The sequence below is a fragment of the Mesoplodon densirostris genome, chromosome 16, assembly GCF_025265405.1.
Source record: "Mesoplodon densirostris isolate mMesDen1 chromosome 16, mMesDen1 primary haplotype, whole genome shotgun sequence".
In the NCBI taxonomy this organism is placed as follows: domain Eukaryota; kingdom Metazoa; phylum Chordata; class Mammalia; order Artiodactyla; family Ziphiidae; genus Mesoplodon; species Mesoplodon densirostris.
This window is the reverse complement of record NC_082676.1, coordinates 2,855,026-2,872,440: the sequence shown is the minus strand read 5'-3', so window position 1 is coordinate 2,872,440 and position 17,415 is coordinate 2,855,026.

Sequence of the window (17,415 nt, the reverse complement as noted above, 5' to 3'; positions counted from 1 at the left end):
AAGAAAATCAAAAAGAGAGCTCGGGAAGCAGGTATCAGGTTGTGACTTCCCAGGCCACGGAAACCATCGAGTTGGAAGATTAGGAAGTGAGGAGGGAGAAGCTGTTCTTTCCCAAAAGGACCTTCCACTGGCCTCTCTGTCCCCCACCACGGCATTCCTGCAAGTGGTCTTTAAAACGGCATCACTGACGGCCCGCCGGCTTGGTTTATGCCATCAGCAGCTCCCGTGACTCTGCCATCAAGACCAGAAGAGCCAATGTGGATGCCATGGCCAGCTTGGCCCTTGGGGCTCTTCACCACCACAGCCTGGACACTCTTTTGTTTCCTGCCCCTCCTGCTCACTGTTCACTTGGACCCCAGGACCTTTGCACGTGCTCTGTAAAGCTCAATCACACACACACACACACACACACACACACACTACAATTTGTAATCACCTAATTACTGATGTCATTATTGGATTCTTGCTTATCTCTCCCGATAGGCAGGAAATTAGGGCCCTCATCTAATTTGTTCAGTATCACAGCCCCAGTACATTTTTGCCCAGCAAGCAGTATGCTCTCAATAAGCTTCTGATTGAATAAATGAGTGAATCAATCAATCAATGCCCTACTTTGCAAATTCTGTTGAGCCTAAAAATAAATAAGCCATTTAGTCAAGCTATTTCTTGACTACTCCCATAATCCAATACGTCGTACATTCAGAACGACTGAATGTTCATTAATATCCCTCTAATATCCCTTTATTCCATTCCTTACAATTTTCAGAGGGGTCAACCCATCACAATTTACCCCAGAGACGTTGAACTCCTCTCCCAGCACCAGACTTAAGCCCCTTCATTTTCTGAGCCTGTGTTTCCTTCCTGGGCTGCTTCCAACGCCCTGCAGCTACATCTCCCTCCCAAGTTCTACGCACAGGGACCGGGCTTCCAGGACATGAGCCTCCTTCTGCCTCCACGGCCCCTGCCTGAGAGGTGTCTGTGACCCCCGGGTGCTCTTTGTAAATGTGGCCGTGTGTGTTCCTCCCCATCTGAGCTCCAAGGGACGCCTGGGGAGATGGCCCATGGCTTCCAAGCTGGAAAGGCAGCCTGTGCCTTCCAGCCAGCAGCTCAGCTACGCCAGGGGGAGGCGTCACGGACACAGAGCCCGCGGGGAAGGTGTGGCTGGCAAGTGTTGACCACCAGCTTTAGGAGAAAGGGTGGGAAGGTCCTGATCTGCAGTGTTTGCTGATTTCCATGGTGTAAACTCTGTCTTTGCGGTCAAGGGTGGTCAGGGATGTGGTGTCCCAAGCATGGAGGGGGGAAGACGTGGTGAGCACAGTCAACGGTCCCGGGCCCCAGGAGCCGCCTGGAACACCCCGGGGACTGTGGGGTTCATGGGAGAAGATCAAGAAGCTGCGAGATCTCCATCCGTTTTGCCCAGCTGGGTCCTTACCCTGCACCCACCCTGTGTCACATTCTTTACAGCACTGACCCCTCCACCTGCAGTGACGTGCTGGTGTCCCTGCGGTGACATGGACGCTCAGGGGAACAGAGACCTTGCCCGTCCTCTTCAGAGGAAGCCCGGCCCGCTGCCCGGCTCTGTGCTTCCTCATCACCTCTGTCTTGATTCCCTCCTCCAGTGGAAGATGGTTTCCACCTCTGGCTACCAGAACCTGCTAGAAGAAGCTGGATTAAGTCTCATTTCTAAGTGCTCACGAGCTATTTTCTTCCCGGAGGTCTTTAGAGTATTTGGAAATGCTCCCCCAGCTACCTAATGAAAAGCCCGCACACCTAATTCAGATATTTCATGGAAGACATCCCCGCAGCTCTAAAAACTTCCGTTTAAAACATAAGCAACATTCTAGCATATCTGGATGAAAATGATTTCCTCAAAATAAGAATAATGGTAAAATGTGCAAATGTAGACCAGGGGTCAAAACACATGAGAAACCTCGAATTTCAAGTTTCTTTTACCTTGAACCAGAGCCCAGGAAATGCATCCGCTTAGCCTGACTCTTATATTTCAAGTTCCAACCTCTCTCACTGGTCCTGCCGTCTTCTGGTAGCTAAGGAGACACATCTCTTCGAATAGAAACCCAAACATTTACATCCTGTGAAACAGGCTTGGGAATCAGACTCCAGATCCTGGGGCCTCTGGGAGCCTGGGAACCAGATCCCCATCTGCCCTGAAGAGCCGACAGAAAGGGCTTGTGGGAGGTGGAAGGAGAGGATCCTGGGCTTGCAAAGCTCTCCAGACTTTGACTTTATTCTGTGTTTGTTTGGGGGCGGGGCGCGGGGGGGGGCGTATGTCGGAGAGAGAGACAGAGACAGAGAGAGAGGGTCCTGGTTATAGATGAGGAAGACCAGCCTCTTTGCTGATGAGCTATAATCCAAACGGAGGCAAATAGCAAGGCTGGAGGCACAGCTGCTTATGCAAATGTGCGTCTCAAAGTTTGAGCCAAAGGTCAGGTATGAGCAGCAGAATCATGCACAACACTAACAAAACAGCCCCCCGGCCGAGAGCCAGCTTCTGGGCACTGGGGCGGTGGAGGAAGGCTCCTTTCTGCAGGGGCAGCTGAGGGTCTCCATCCACCATCACCTCTGACGCTGGGCACAGGGCGCCCTGTGTGTGCGATGGTGGAGCAGAGGTGGGGCCCCTGCCTGACGGTGTGAGCGGTTGTCTGAGAGCAGAACTCGTCTTGACAGTGGTCATCTGCTTGTCCCTTTACAAATGAAGCTGCTTTTTAAAGGCATGATCTTGCCACCCTCCCCTTCTATTCATGGGTCCCCCGGGATCTGTCCCCGTTGGCAATGCCCCAACTATGCCACTGCCCTCAAGATGGTAGGGTCAGCCACCCTATTATCTTAAGGGAAATAGCAGGGTTGTCAGCCTTGTTATCTGAGTGTGACGCTGCGGAGGGCTGTGGAGAAGGAGCTCCCACACTGTTGGTGACGATGACAGAGTGAATCTGTGGAACATCTTTACGTTGTTCTTTGTTTGTTTCTTTCTTTATTTTTCTTTACTTTGCAGGGTACTTGGACCCTATCACTTAGAAACTAAAATGTGCATCCCCTTTGACCCAATTCCATTTCCAAATCTATCTACAGAAATAAGAGCCTAGATGAACAAAGACACACATATATGGATAACCGTCATGAATAATAGTAGAAAACTGGAAACAACCTAAACACTTACCAAGAGGGGTCTGTTTAATTTGGGGGCGCCCATATAATGGCATGATCTGTGCAGCTGTTACAGGGCTGCAGATCGAAATATAATGGGGAAAAGATGCTCTCCCAGGATGTTTTAGCAATCAGTTCTGTTAAGGTATAATTGACATTTAATAAACTGCACAGGGCTTCCCTGGTGGCGCAGTGGTTGAGAGTCCGCCTGCCGATGCAGGGGACACGGGTTCGCGCCCCGGTCTGGGAAGATCCCACATACCCCGGAGCGGCTGGGCCATGAGCCATGGCCGCTGAGCCTGCGCATCCGGAGCCTGTGCTGCGCAACGGGAGAGGCCACAGCGGTGAGAGGCCCGCGTACCGCAAAATAAATAAATAAATAAAATAAATAAATAAACTGCACATATTTAAAGTGTGTAATTGGATACATTCTGACATAGGGCACACTCATGAGACCATCCCCAGTCTATTTATACTTTGGACCACATCCCTGTCCGGGGCTCCCTCCTGCCCTTCCTCACCCCTCCCCCTCCCACTCCTGCTTCCCTGCCCAGGCAACCACGGACCTGCTCTCTGTCACTTTAGATTAATTTCCATTCTCCAGATGTTTATGTAAGTGGAAGCACACAGGGCATATTCAGCTCTGTCTGGCTTCTTTCACTCGCATAATTGCTTTCAAATCCATCCATGTTGCTGCTGGGACCATAGGCTCATCCCTTTTTTATCGCCAAGAAGTTTCCATTGCACGGATGCCTTGCAGTTTATCAGTTCTTCTGTTGATGGACATTTGGATTGTTTTCATTTGGGGGCTAATACAAATAAAATAGCTAAGAACAGTCTTGTATGTGTTTTTGTACAGACATGTGCTTCCTTTTCTATAAATACCTAGGAATGGAATCTCTAGATCATATGCTAGGTGTAGGTTTAATGTTTCTTTAATGAGGTATAATTGACATACGACATTATATCAGTTTCAAGCGTACGATATGATGATTTTATATTTGTATAAGGTTTAACTTTTTAAGAAACTGCCAAACTGCTTTCCAAGGTGGTTGCCACATGTATATGCAGATATATATACACTTTTATATATATTTGTTTATATATGCATAAACCACCACAAAAATGTGTACATAAACAGATGTGAGGTGTGTGTGTGTGTTTGTTCCTCATCATGTGGACAGTTCTCATCAAATTCTTAACCACACTTACCTCCACAAGGTACAATTGAGACTCTGAATTTTTACTTGAGTTTTGGAATCATTTTCCAACATGTGTTACTTTCATATGTTTTAAAAATTATTTTATAGATAATAGAGTGTGTTTGGGATTGAAAATCTGAATCCATCTCAGCCTTAACCCAGTGAAGGTCCCTGTCATCACCAACGTGGGACTTGATCCAAGGGGTGCATTTCAACCCACTCAGGCCTTTATCTGCACAACCCCGGGCACCTGTCCCCACCTATGGAATGACTGTAGGACCTCCAGGTGAGAGTGTGCAGTCAAGTTCAAAGGTGCAGCTCCACCACCCAGGCAACCTAGATTCTGGGGTCGACCAGCCCAGCACCCACAGCCTCTGTCTCCCTTCAATAAACGTGCAGTGTGACTCAGTGACCCCAGACATCTGTTCCAGTGATCAAAATCCTTTGCTGTATTTTTTCTTTCAAATGATAATCATGTATCTTACAAACATACTATTCCATGAGGTTGTTTTGCTAATGTTTCTGAGGGCACCTAGCCAGCGCTTTATACCATTAAAAAACAAAAGAAAGACTATTTTGCAGATGTTAGGTTGCCACTGTGTTTTGAACAATGGTCTGAGAGCACGTTTTCTAAACAGTATCAGCTCTCCTCTCTTAAACTAACAGCAAACTCTGCATTTCTGAAAGGCCAAATTTTGAGCAAATGCCACCTAAGCCCTGGGGAAAGCTTAACAAACACGGCTCCCCATGGGTGAAGTTTACGAGGGGCACCTCTGTTAGGGGCCACATCCCAGCTCCCAATGCACCACACAGCTCGGCAGTAAGGTGACACTCAAAGGGAGTGAGAGGGGTCACAACCATCGTGCACAAGGACCAGACAGCCCAGGGATCCTTCCCGCCCAAACGAATTCCAACCTGTGTTGGGACTCATCACTGTTCTCAGGAAAGAAACTCCCCTCTAAGAATTAGGAGCCTGCTGGGGTAGAGACCAGACACTCTTATTTCAGAAGACGTCGGTTACAGCCATGGGTCCATGCACTGGGCTGAAGCATGCAAGGGTTACCAGAGTGATCTTCAGGCCCTCTCGTGCATTAGTTAAAATAAATGCTTCAGGGTAGAATTGACTTAAGTTACTGTTATATTAGTACTAATTTTTAAAAAATTAGTTGTCCCCATTTGTATCAATAATATAAAATCGAAACATCATTTTGAGTCAGTTTTATGGATTTCTGTAAATGGACACACAACTTACTTTATGACTTTTGTAAATTAGTGAGTATGTGTAGGTATCAATTTTCTCATCTGTAAAACAAAGATAATAGCACCTGCCTTGCAGGCTGGCATGTGTTAAATTACTTAATTAGAAGCAGTTGTGAGCGCATGATAAGGGCTACAGCAGTGTTGACTATGAAAGTTCATATTACTTCTTTCTAAAGCTGGATCCCCTTTTCTGCAATATGAGACTCCTATTATCACTCATTCATTCATTTATATGACCAGTATTTATTGAGTGCCTACTATAAGCATATGGTAAAGTCTCAGCTAGTTGTAGTGAACAAAGCAGAACTTAAAATCAGGGAACAGAGGCGTGACGTGGAAGTGCAGATGCCACAGGACGCATCAAGAGGACCCACCAGGGACAGTGATAAGAAACTCAAGGGATGGAACTCAACAAAGACTTGGAGAGGAGCCATGAGTCCATTTTAGGAAGAACCCTCGGCAGAGGAGCAGAGAACAGCTGCAGGGGAAGCCAATTCATGGGCAGTTGCACAGTTCTGTTGGAAGGATGATGGCAGTTCTGGAAGGGAGGCCAGGAAATGTAGGAGAGAGTCAGGAAGATAAGGTCTGGAGACGGACTGAATATGAGAGTTAAGGGAAAAGAAGCAATTAGGAATGGCTCCTAGATGTTGAGCTTCAGTTTTGGGGCAAAGACATTGGCTGGAGTGGGGACACTGTCCAAGAAATGGTTCTGTCCCTGGGAAAGGTCTGCAGGGTATGAAGATGCAGCTATTCTGAAATAAGAAAGGATTATTGCTTTCATGGATGTCTTCATGGGTGTCTACCTAAGAATCTTTCCTTAAAAAATGGACTCGATACTTTTATTGAGTTATTCAAATACTGATTGTTTAATAAAAGCAACCCTACAAGACAAAACCAAATGATGGCTGCCTAGGTTGTCACTTATGTGAAAGGAATAATGCATAATTACACATCATCACCCCATCAAAGAAGACCTAGAGAGATTAAGGAAATTGACTTTGTCCTTCAAGTAAAAGTGGTAGAACATGAATTTGAACCCAGATCTGCATGATTCAAGGCTTTATTGTCATTCTAAGGGCACCCTGAAGAATTCTCGAGAATTCTTTTGTGGAGATTAAAAGAAAGAAATCTTAAAAGTAATGAAAAGGTGAGATAACATCTTGCAGATTTCTAGTGTGAGATACAATTGAGTGGTATTCACAAGCCTTGGCAGGTACTCCGACAGTTTCTTAGAAGATGCACCAGCCAGATAGCCAGATAAGATCAAGTTTCTGTAATGGAATTTTTGTTCACTGAGAGAGAATGAAATATAATTCAAGCAAAGTAGAGTCAAAGACTTCAGATTTTACTTCAATGATGGAGAGACCTGGAAGGATTCCTGTTTCCATCTTCATAACAAGTAAAGGACAAACTGCAAGCCACTGACTTGTTGAACCCACCAAAGAACTTAGGTTGCAGAGTAAACAAAAAAAATCAAAACCTAGGGAGAGGGGGCTTCCCTGTGACGCAGTGGTTGGGAGTCCACCTGCCAATGCAGGGGACATGGGTTCAAGCCCTGGTCCAGGAAGATCCCACATGTTGCAGAGCAGCTAGGCCCATGCACCACAACTACTGAGCCTGCGCTCTAGGGCCCGTGAGCCACAGCTGCTGAGCCCACATGCCATGGCTACTGAAGCCCGCGTGCCTAGAGCCCATGCTCTGCAACAGGAGAAGCCACCGCAATGAGAAGCCCGTGCACTGCAATGAAGAGTAGCCCCAGCTCTCTGCAACTAGAGAAAGCCCACACACAGCAACGAAGACCCAACGCAGCCAAAAATAAAATAAGTTAAAAATAAACAAAACCTGGGGAGAGACAGATGCCGGTAGAGAAGAAGAAGATCCACACATTTGTTATGCAGAGCCAATGTTACCTGATAACATATATACTATAATAAAATTCAGCTTTAAACTGTTAAGTAATTGATAAAGGCCAAGCATGAGTGAGCATGAGCATGTAAAGTGCATAGTGACTACAGACATTGGTAAGGGTTTGCACCATCTCACAAACACACCAAGTATCACATGTTTGTATGTAAAAAATGAAATATATGACAAAGATGGTACAAAGGATGGGAGGGAGGAGTTAGGAACGTATTTCTACAAGTGCCTCACACTACATGTGAAGTGGTAGCATGAAGGTGAACTTACATTTTTAAAGAGTATATTGTAAATACTAGGGCCAATATTAAAAGAATTAAGAAGTATAGATATGCAATAGAAGAAATAAAACGTAACCAAAAAATGGTTAGTTAAACCTAGAGAAGGCAGAGAGGAGAAATATTTTTAAAAAGTAAAACAAACAGAACACAGCAAACAAAGTGGTACGTTTTCACCCAATGTTATCAATAATCATTTTAAATGTGAATGGTCTAAATAAAAGACAGTTGAAAGACAGAGATTGTCGGGTTGGATTAAAAAAATGGAAGACTCAACCATATGCTATACAGAAGAAATCCACTTGAAATGTAAATACATAGATGCAATAACAGTAGAAAGATAGAGAGTGATATACATGCAAACACAAAACGACAGGAAGCTGACGTGACTATGTTATTTCATACAGAGGCAGAATTTAGAACAGGAATTTTATCAGAGCTAAAGAGGGGTGTTACATAAGGATAAAAAAGTCAATTATCCAGGAAGAGATAATGCTCTAAAATGTATATGCAGCTAACATCACAGCTTCGAAATACTTGAAGCAAAAAAACTAATCAATCCAAAAAGAGACAAAAATAATTACAGCTGGAGACTTCAACACTTTTCTTTCAGTAACTGACATAAAAAGTAGGCAAAGATCATTAGGATATGGCTAACTTAAACAATACCATCATGATTTTGACCTAATTGATATTTATAGAACAGGCCACACAACAACAGCAAAATAGGCACTTTCTTCTAAAGTGTGAGTGTAAATTCACCAGGAGAGACTATGTTCCACACCATAAAATAAACCTTAATAAATTTAAAAGAATAGAAATACTATAAAGTACATACTCAAAGATTCAAGTAAACTATAAAAATCCGTAACAGAAATACATCTGGAAAAATCTCTAAATATTTGGAAATTAAATAACATACTTCTCAAAAAGACATGGATAAAAAAAGGACTTCTCCGGGGAAATTAAAATAATTTTGAACTGAATGATGATAAAAATATAACATATCAAAATGTGTGGGATGTGGTTAAAGCAGTACTTGGAGGACAGTTTATATTATGACATGCTTATACTAGTAAAAAAAATTTTTTTAATCAATAACCTAAGCTTCCACTTTGAGGAATTAGAGGAGGAATGTCAAATATTCCTAAAGGAAGCAGAAGGAAGTAAATAATAAAATTTAGGGCAGAAATAAATACAATTGAAAATAGAAAAACAACAGAGAAAATCAGAGAAATTAAAAGCTGACCCTTAGAAAGTTCAGTAAAATTTACAAACCACTATCCAGGTAGAGTAAGAAAAAAAGAATGAATCACAAATTATCAGTACCAAGAATGAAAGAGAGGTGATCATTACTGATCCCCTAGATATTAAGAAAAAGAAGAAAATTTACAAATAATGTTATGTTATAAATTCAACTTAGATGAGATATACCAATCCCTTGAAAGACACAAAAACTACCAAAACTTACTCAGGAAGAAATAGATAACCTGAATAGACCTACGTATATTAAAGAAATTAAATTAGTAGTGAAAAACCTTTCAAGAAAGAAACCTCCTGATCCAGACAGTTTCACTGGCATATTCAATCGAACATTGAAAAAAGAAATATTACCAAATCGAGATAATATCTTCCAAAAATTGTTTTTTAAAAAGAGAACACTATTGCTGTTTCTAACTTCTTGGGGTGGTATATTTGGAACCACGTGTCCTTCCTATAATGAATAACATAATCTCCATTTTAATTCTTAATCACATGTATTTATCAATTTATTAGGTTTATGTATTATTTCCTTTTAAACAAGTAAACATGATTTTTAATTTAAAAAAAGAGAGAACACTACTCAAATTATTTTATAAGGTAAGCTTTACCTTAATACCAATACCAGACAAAGATATTACCAAGAAAGAGGAGGAGAAGAAGAAAGAAATACATATTCTTATTTTTTAAATATCTAGAAGTAAGACATAAAATATTAAAATTGTAGAAGAAAACATCTTCTAGAGATTTTCTAGGGAGAAAATCTACCTGACCTGGGTTTGGAAATAAGTTTGTAGCTGTAACACCAAAAACTTGATCCTTAAAAGAAAAAAAAAAAAAAGGTAAATTGGACTTTTTAAAAACAAAAACTTTTACTTTGTGAAATATACTGTCAAGAGAATGAAAAGACAAGCTACAGACTTGAAAAAATATTTTCAAATCACATACCTAATAAAAGACATATATAGTACATATAAAAACCTCTTAAACTCGACAACCCAGTTAAAAATGGGCAAAGATCTGAATAGACACCTCACCAGATGATACATGGATGGCAAGCAAGCATAGGAATAGATACTTAACATCATTCATTATTAGGGAAATGTACACTAAAACTGCAGTGAAACCCCTCTCCCCCTTGGCAATCATAAGTCTGTTCTCTATGTCTCTGAGTCTATTTGGAAGCTTTATTCTTAATTGCCCAAAACTAGAAACAATTCACATACTCGTTAACAGGTGAATGGATTATCAAATAGTGGTTATCTGTAAAATGGAATAATACCCAGCAATAGAAAGGAATAAGTGATCAATTCACACAACAATATGGATAATTCAAATGCATTTTGCTAAATGGAAATAGCCAAAGCCAAGAGGCAACACACTGTATGATTCTATTTATACAACATTTTGTTTTTGTTTTTAATTTTTATTGGAGTATAGTTGATTTAAAATGTGTTAGTTTCTGCTGTACAGCAAAGTGAATCAGTTACACATATACATATGTCTACTCTTTTTTAGATTCTTTTCCCATATAGGTCATTACAGAGTATTGAGAATAGTTCCCTGCACTACACAGTAGGTCCTTATTGGTTTTCTATTTTATATATAGCAGTGTGCCTTTTATACAACATTTTGGAAAAGCAAAACCATAGGGTGGAAAAGAGACAAGTGATTGCTCAAATTTGGGGCTGGGGGAGGAATTAACTACAAGAGGCCATACAGAGGAATAGGTCATTTACATGGCCACAAAGTCTCTCTCCCCAAAGTGTTTATTAATTATTGGAGTGGGTTTAACATATGTCCACACTTTCTTTAATATTCCTCCCTCCAGGAGATGGAGCTTGATTCTCTCCCTTGAGGATGGGCTGGTTTTAGCAATTCATTTCTAATGAAGAGAGCATGGAAAGGGAAAAATAGTAATTTTACAGAGGAGAAGTCTGGGAGGCCACCTTATCCAAGTGATCAAGGTTTCCATCATCCAGAACAAGTCATGCCGATAGCAAGAACCCCTGCGTGGTGTGAGGTGACCCACATCTGGGGTCTCCTTCTCGCAAATCCGTAACCTGGATGTGAACATGAGAAAACATCAGACAAACAAAAATCGAGGAACATTCTAGTAAATACCTAACTGATACCGGCCAGGGTTCTTGGCTTTCCCCAATCGATAGAAATTGACAAGAAATTCAGGCAAGGCTTTATCGGGGCTCCTGCTGCAGCAGGAAGGAGTGAAAACAAGTAACATCTTCCCTTGCTCGCTCCCCAGGGGAGTCGAGCTGGTTCCTTATATGGGGTGAGTGTAGCGGTGGGTCCAGGGCTCGGGCCAGAGGTGGGGTTTGGGTGGTCTGCCAACACCTTTGGTGGTGTTGAGTGCAGGGGGCATGAGCAATACGCTGTTTTTGCTCCCGACCTGGCTCTTCAGAAGTAGCAGTTGGGTTTTTCCATCTTTTCGTATCTTCTCGTCCAGAATTTGCCCCAGCGGCGCATGCATGCCGTTATTTTTAGTCCCTTATGGTTTCTTTGTATTTTGTTGATCAATGAGACATTTGTCCAGGTGCAAGCATTGCAGCAAAGGGTCCCAGGTCCCAGACTGTCCCAAGACTACCACTCTTCAAACGCTTAAAGGTCAAGAGAGACAAAGAAAGATTGAGAGGTTGTCACAGGTTGGAGGGGACGCAGGGACAGGGGGACTAAACACCACGCTTGGTCCTGGATCTGACCCCGGAACAGGGGAAACTTAGTAACGTCTGGAGTTGAGTTAGCAGTATGGCGTTGACAGTGCTCATTTCTTCGTTTTGATAAACATCCTGTGGTTTTATAAGAGGTCTCCATTAGGGGAAGCTGGGTGACAGATGTGAGTGGGGGGGGACCTCTCTGGACTATCTTTACAACTCTTCCACAAACCTAAAATTATTCCAAAATAAAACCTTTAAAAACATACAAAAACTGGACTCAGCACAGCAGAGTGGGCTGGGCATTTCCCATTTACCACTTCGGGTATCCAGCAGGCCGGGGAAACAAAGGAGAGGAGATCGGGCAGAAGTCTCCCATCCTCACAAAAGTTAGCATTTGCGGGAACGGGGGACTCCCACCAGAGACCCTCAGACACTTTCTGCTATCGGCACCCAGGTAGCCCAGATGCAGAAAGGCCATGATCGTGGGCAGTATGGAAGGCTGGAAACGTATGCATGGGAAGGTAGACGCCTTGCTTCTCAGAGTGTGGTCCACGGACCAGCAGGCTGGGCATTGCCTGAGAGCGTGTTAGAAATGCAGGGCCTCAGGCCCCACCCCAAAGCTACTGCATTTCAACAAGAGCCCCAGCTCTTCCTCTGCACCTCCATGGGTGTGTCCATCCCTCCCACCGTCCATCACAGCCCTCCCCGGGGCTGTCCCTTGTCCTGGATCACGGCCCTCCAGCCACACTTGGCCTCTTTTATTCCTTACAAGATCAAGCTTTTTCTGTCTGGGACACTTTGACCAGAAATGTTCCCCAGACATGCATTCACATACAAACTCACACCTGCTCCTTCACACACACTTACACACGCACAGACTTACAGTCATGCACATGTGGATTCGGGCTACACACACACACACACACACACACTGACTTTCCCTCACTCACATCCTGCACTTACACCCCAGCTTTCTTTGGGCATCCACACCCATGATTTTGTTGGCTGGTCCTCCCAGCTCTGGGAGGGACCTTTGGTTCCATCCATCTCTCTTACCATCTGTTTCCCCAGCACCCAGAACAGAGTCTGGCACAGTACAGAGACTCAATAAATATTTGTGTTTGAATAGAAGAGAGAGCGAGCTCAGGTCCAAGGGAAAGGGAAAGATAAAGCGGGAAGAGGGAACGGCAGACGAGGAAAGGCCCATCTTTGCTGACCACGCGTGTCATCCTCTGAGTCCTGGGACTTTTCTCTCACACATGGGACCACAGGTCTCCCGCAGGCAGCCTTATTACGATGAAACTCCACAGCTTTGATTTAAGAGACAAAATATGCACCTGCCTTCCCATAAGTTATGGTCTCGTAACCAGCCAACATGAGTTCTGCTCACGAGTTAAGAATGTGTTTCCATGGTGACCTTCTGGTAATTAACTCCTTGGAAGGTAGCCAGGATAGGCTAGCATCCTCCAGAATTCAGCACCACCGGGAGTCCATCCTGCCCAGGGCTACTCATTTTGGAAAATTAACCTGCGTGTTCAGGTTGTGGGAAGGGAAATTTGTTTCCGGACAAATGTCATCAACCCTTCCTTCTGTATTTTGCAGAAGAACCGGCTGGTCCAGCGGTCCCCGGGAGGTTTATCAATGGACTCAGGTCTACTGTGAGACCCTGGAGACAGACCCAGAGAGAGGGGTGGGATGGGCCGTTTCTAAACTTTCATCATTGCTGGCCTGGCTTTGGAAACAACAAGCAGCTCCTTCTAACAGGCTGTGGAAAGGAATGTGAGTGCCAGGTGGAGGACTGAAGACAGACATTTTTGTATCATGTGTTCTTGGATGGGTGTTTCTTGCCAACATTTTGAATTCATTGTTTAGCTTCTTTATGCTTGAGGCAAAACCCAAGAGACAATGATAGTGCATCTTGAAATAATGGTGATAAATCCTAAATAGCTATAATTACCCTGTGGCTTGAAAAGAGATCCGCACACAATTAATATTGAAATTTGGCAAGGGCACGATCTAAAGAAACATATAATTTATCAAATAAGGAAATTTTACGGATGTTCCATCATGTAGCCCTGTGTACGGCATCTTCCGAAAGGAAGCAGAATCCCACTGTGGATGAAACTCACGGAGTGGGGATTTTAAACAGCGGTGCATACAAATCACATTGCCTGTTTCCCACCTTTATAACCCCAGTTCAAGTGCGATGCTGAAAAAAATTCTAAAGCATCGGCTGGGAATTTATGTGCTCGAGGAAACAGGCCTGTTTGCAGCACAGACTGTCAAGCTGTTGCAGTCATACGCAACGTGAGATAAGGCGGTTCAGTTCTCCGGAAGAGCTGGCATAGACCGTTTTGATGTGGAGAGAAAACTGGGCTGCATCCTTGCAAGCTGAGCAAGGTAACTAACAGAGGGGGCAGCGGGCACAAGTTGGAGACATTGACATTGGTGTGAGCAAACATTCACCTGCTTCGTACCATTCAGGGCAAGGGTTCAGCCAGCCGGGGAGCCTGGGAGTGAGGAATATGGCTGGAATTAGCCCATCTCCTCCATCCCTCAATGCTCCCACTGATTTGCTTTGAATCTTAGCAAGTTTTGTAAACTTTCTGAGCCCCGATCTCCTCATCCCTATAACAGTTACCTCTTGCGGTTGAAGATAAAATGAGGTTAACAAAGTACCCAGCACATAGTAGGCTCTCAGTAAAAAACAGCTCTAGTCTCCGCAGTGCCACTGGGTGCCTGGGTGTCCAATCAAGCATTCAGGTCCTCCTGGAATGAAGCGGAAGTAAAATTAACAGTTCACCTTGAACCTACATAATAAGCATTCAATGGGAATTAACCTTCTATTACCAAATTAAAGAGAAGTGCCCTAGAAGTTCAAACTACCTGGGATCCTGTTCCTGAGAGAGGCATGCAAATGGGATTCAAGGGTAGCCAAGGAAGAACTTTAAACATGCACACTTGGACTTATATACTTTTAGGAAAACTAATTTCCCTGAGTCTGTTATTTCATCAAAAGGATGGAGAGGGAAGACCTTCCCTGGGTCAGGGTGTCTGGGGTCCCTGCAATGAGCTGCGCCCTCCGTGTCTGCAGCACTTGCTGACCCAGCTCATTCTGATCGTCTCCGGTCCTCTCCCGGCAATACAAGTTATTCCAGGAGGCAACAACGTCCTCTCCCCCACCTCCCATTAAAACAGCTGTTTTATTTCTGATTGACTCTCTTTTGAGCAAATCCTCCAGAATCAAGTTGCTTGAAGGGTAATTGTTCCTGACAAATATCTTGTTTTTTCCTCTGTGCAGCTGTGGTTATTCAATCTCTGTCACACCATCCATTGACTGGCATATTTATTGCTTGACTTTTTCCCCTCCTTTTCTTGTGGTGCTGTGTTGTTTGGTTCTCTTAGCTTGGGGAGGTTATGTTCTATTCGTTTGGCAGGGGGGAGTTCTGTTTTGCTTTACTGTAGTCCTAGTATATAGTATAAGAAATGTTTATTTTTAAATTAAACTAGTTTAAAATTAAGTATCTCAATATAACATCCTAACATTTTGATATGAGTCCATTAACTGCAAGATCTATGTTTCAAGGCGAAATAATTGACCAGTCTCAGATGTTCAAAGATCACCTTTACAAACTCTGGGAGCATGTGTCAATCAGTTACATGGAATCTCCCATAATTTCATACTCGCATGCATATTTAACCTATCACCAAAAATGTCTAGGAGGTAACCATCGGCCTCCTGAAGCTGTCGAGGTACAGAAGTTCCACAATCTCACATGAGTGTTAACAACTCCTAGGGTTTCCCCCTGGGGCTTCAACTCCTAGAGCAGCCTTGTAGGGGAACAGCATCCTCCGAAGGGGAGAGTTCACGGCCAGCAGCCAGGGCACGTGTCCTAACAGAGTCAAGGCTGGAGTGTGGGAGTGGGGTGGAAAGTGAGCACCAGGGACGCCCAACTGAGAAAGTGTTGACAGTCTTTCTGAGCACCTTGATTGCAGACCCCAGTGTCCCCGGTGGGGTTATTTTGGATGTACCAACCCACCAGCTCCTGCACCACAGTCCTGTCTTGGAGAACCTGCCCCCACTCAACCCTGAAAGTCCACCCACACAGCACTGACTCTCACTCCCACCACAGATGACGGGACCAGGGGTCAGAAAACAGTGCTTGTATAGGATGCTTCAGAGCCAGAGAGATGTGGGGATGGGGCACAGGAACGGGCAAGGAGAGCAAGAGGAGACAGAGCGGAGAGGAACGGTGATGGACCCTCGAGAGACGGAAGAAATGGCCACATTTCCCGACCCCACGGTGTCTGCTGTGAGCCTGGAGTCCAGCCACGCTGCCCCTGCATGGTACTCCTGGTTCACCACAAGCAATTCTGTGGGTGTCCTCCTCTGAATCATCAGAGCTCAAGGTCCAACACCTCTGTCTGCCTGGTTCAGCACTTATGCCCAGGACATAGCTCCAGACCTGGCACCAAATGGCTTCCAGAATAAACGAAGAGTGAGCTTTGGGTCAAGAAAGGGGTCGCAGGTCAACAAGGAGCCCACAGCGTGGTGGTCAACAGCACAGGTCAGAATTACCATTGCAATTATAGTGAAACACAGGTAAATATTTTAAAGGCAAAAATTCCTTTTTTTAAAGATTAGAATAAGAAGCGTTTGATAGAGTTAGTGGTGTGATTATTAAATTGTGAACGCATGCTTTAAACAATAAGTACCTTCCCCATGGGATTTATGCAGGACATTCTGATCCATCCCTGGTTTTGATCTTGAATACTAGTCTTCCATAAGAGGAATCAGAGATCCTCAGAGAGCACCTGATCTGACATTCAGCAGAAGAATAAAGTCAAGATGGTCCTAGAACATCCTGTTGCCAGAGGGCAAGAATTCTTTCCAAAATGTCTGGGAATAGTATGAAAAGGACAAAGGAAGCTCACCCAACAAGCTCCCAATGGACACACTGTGACAATGGGACCATCACCAAGCAAAGGATAATTATAAACAATCAGAGCTAAGTCAATTCAGTGAAAAACCATGGGTCCATACGGATACTCAAAATGGGGCAAGTTAGTATAAAGTTTGCAAAGCCTTCTATGAAAGATCGATGGGGGTTGGAGAAGTGTTGGTGCTGGGTTGTAACCCCACAGATTACTTGCTGGTTAATGGAAGAACGTATAACTACACAGTGAAGGGATCTGGCAGCCCCCTCTTTAAGCCAACAATGAAACTTATTGTCACTCGTGGTAAAGTAGCCCAACATGCATGTGTCCATGATGAGACCCAATATGAAGTACAAACAGATCAACTATAAGTCAGCCCCTCACTCAGACTTCTCAGTTATATGAGCCAATACTTTCCCTTTGTTGTTTAAACCAGTTTGAGTTGGATTTTTAGTATAAATCAGATAAGAAGCAGCAAGTAACTTAGAGCCGATGCACAATTTGGGGCTCCTCGGGAGAGCTTACCCTCCCTTACCTCCCGGCCACCGAGAAAAACCCTGAGAACCTGAGGCTCCTGGAACTGTGGCTACAACCCGCAGGATGGAGTGAGGGCGCCCGTGCCTTTATGAAACACTGAGAGGCTTCCCTTTGCCTCCTCCGCTGCACTCAGATTTACCCACAAAGCGTAGGAAACCAGGTTGGGGTGCAGCCATTGTGGTCTTTGGC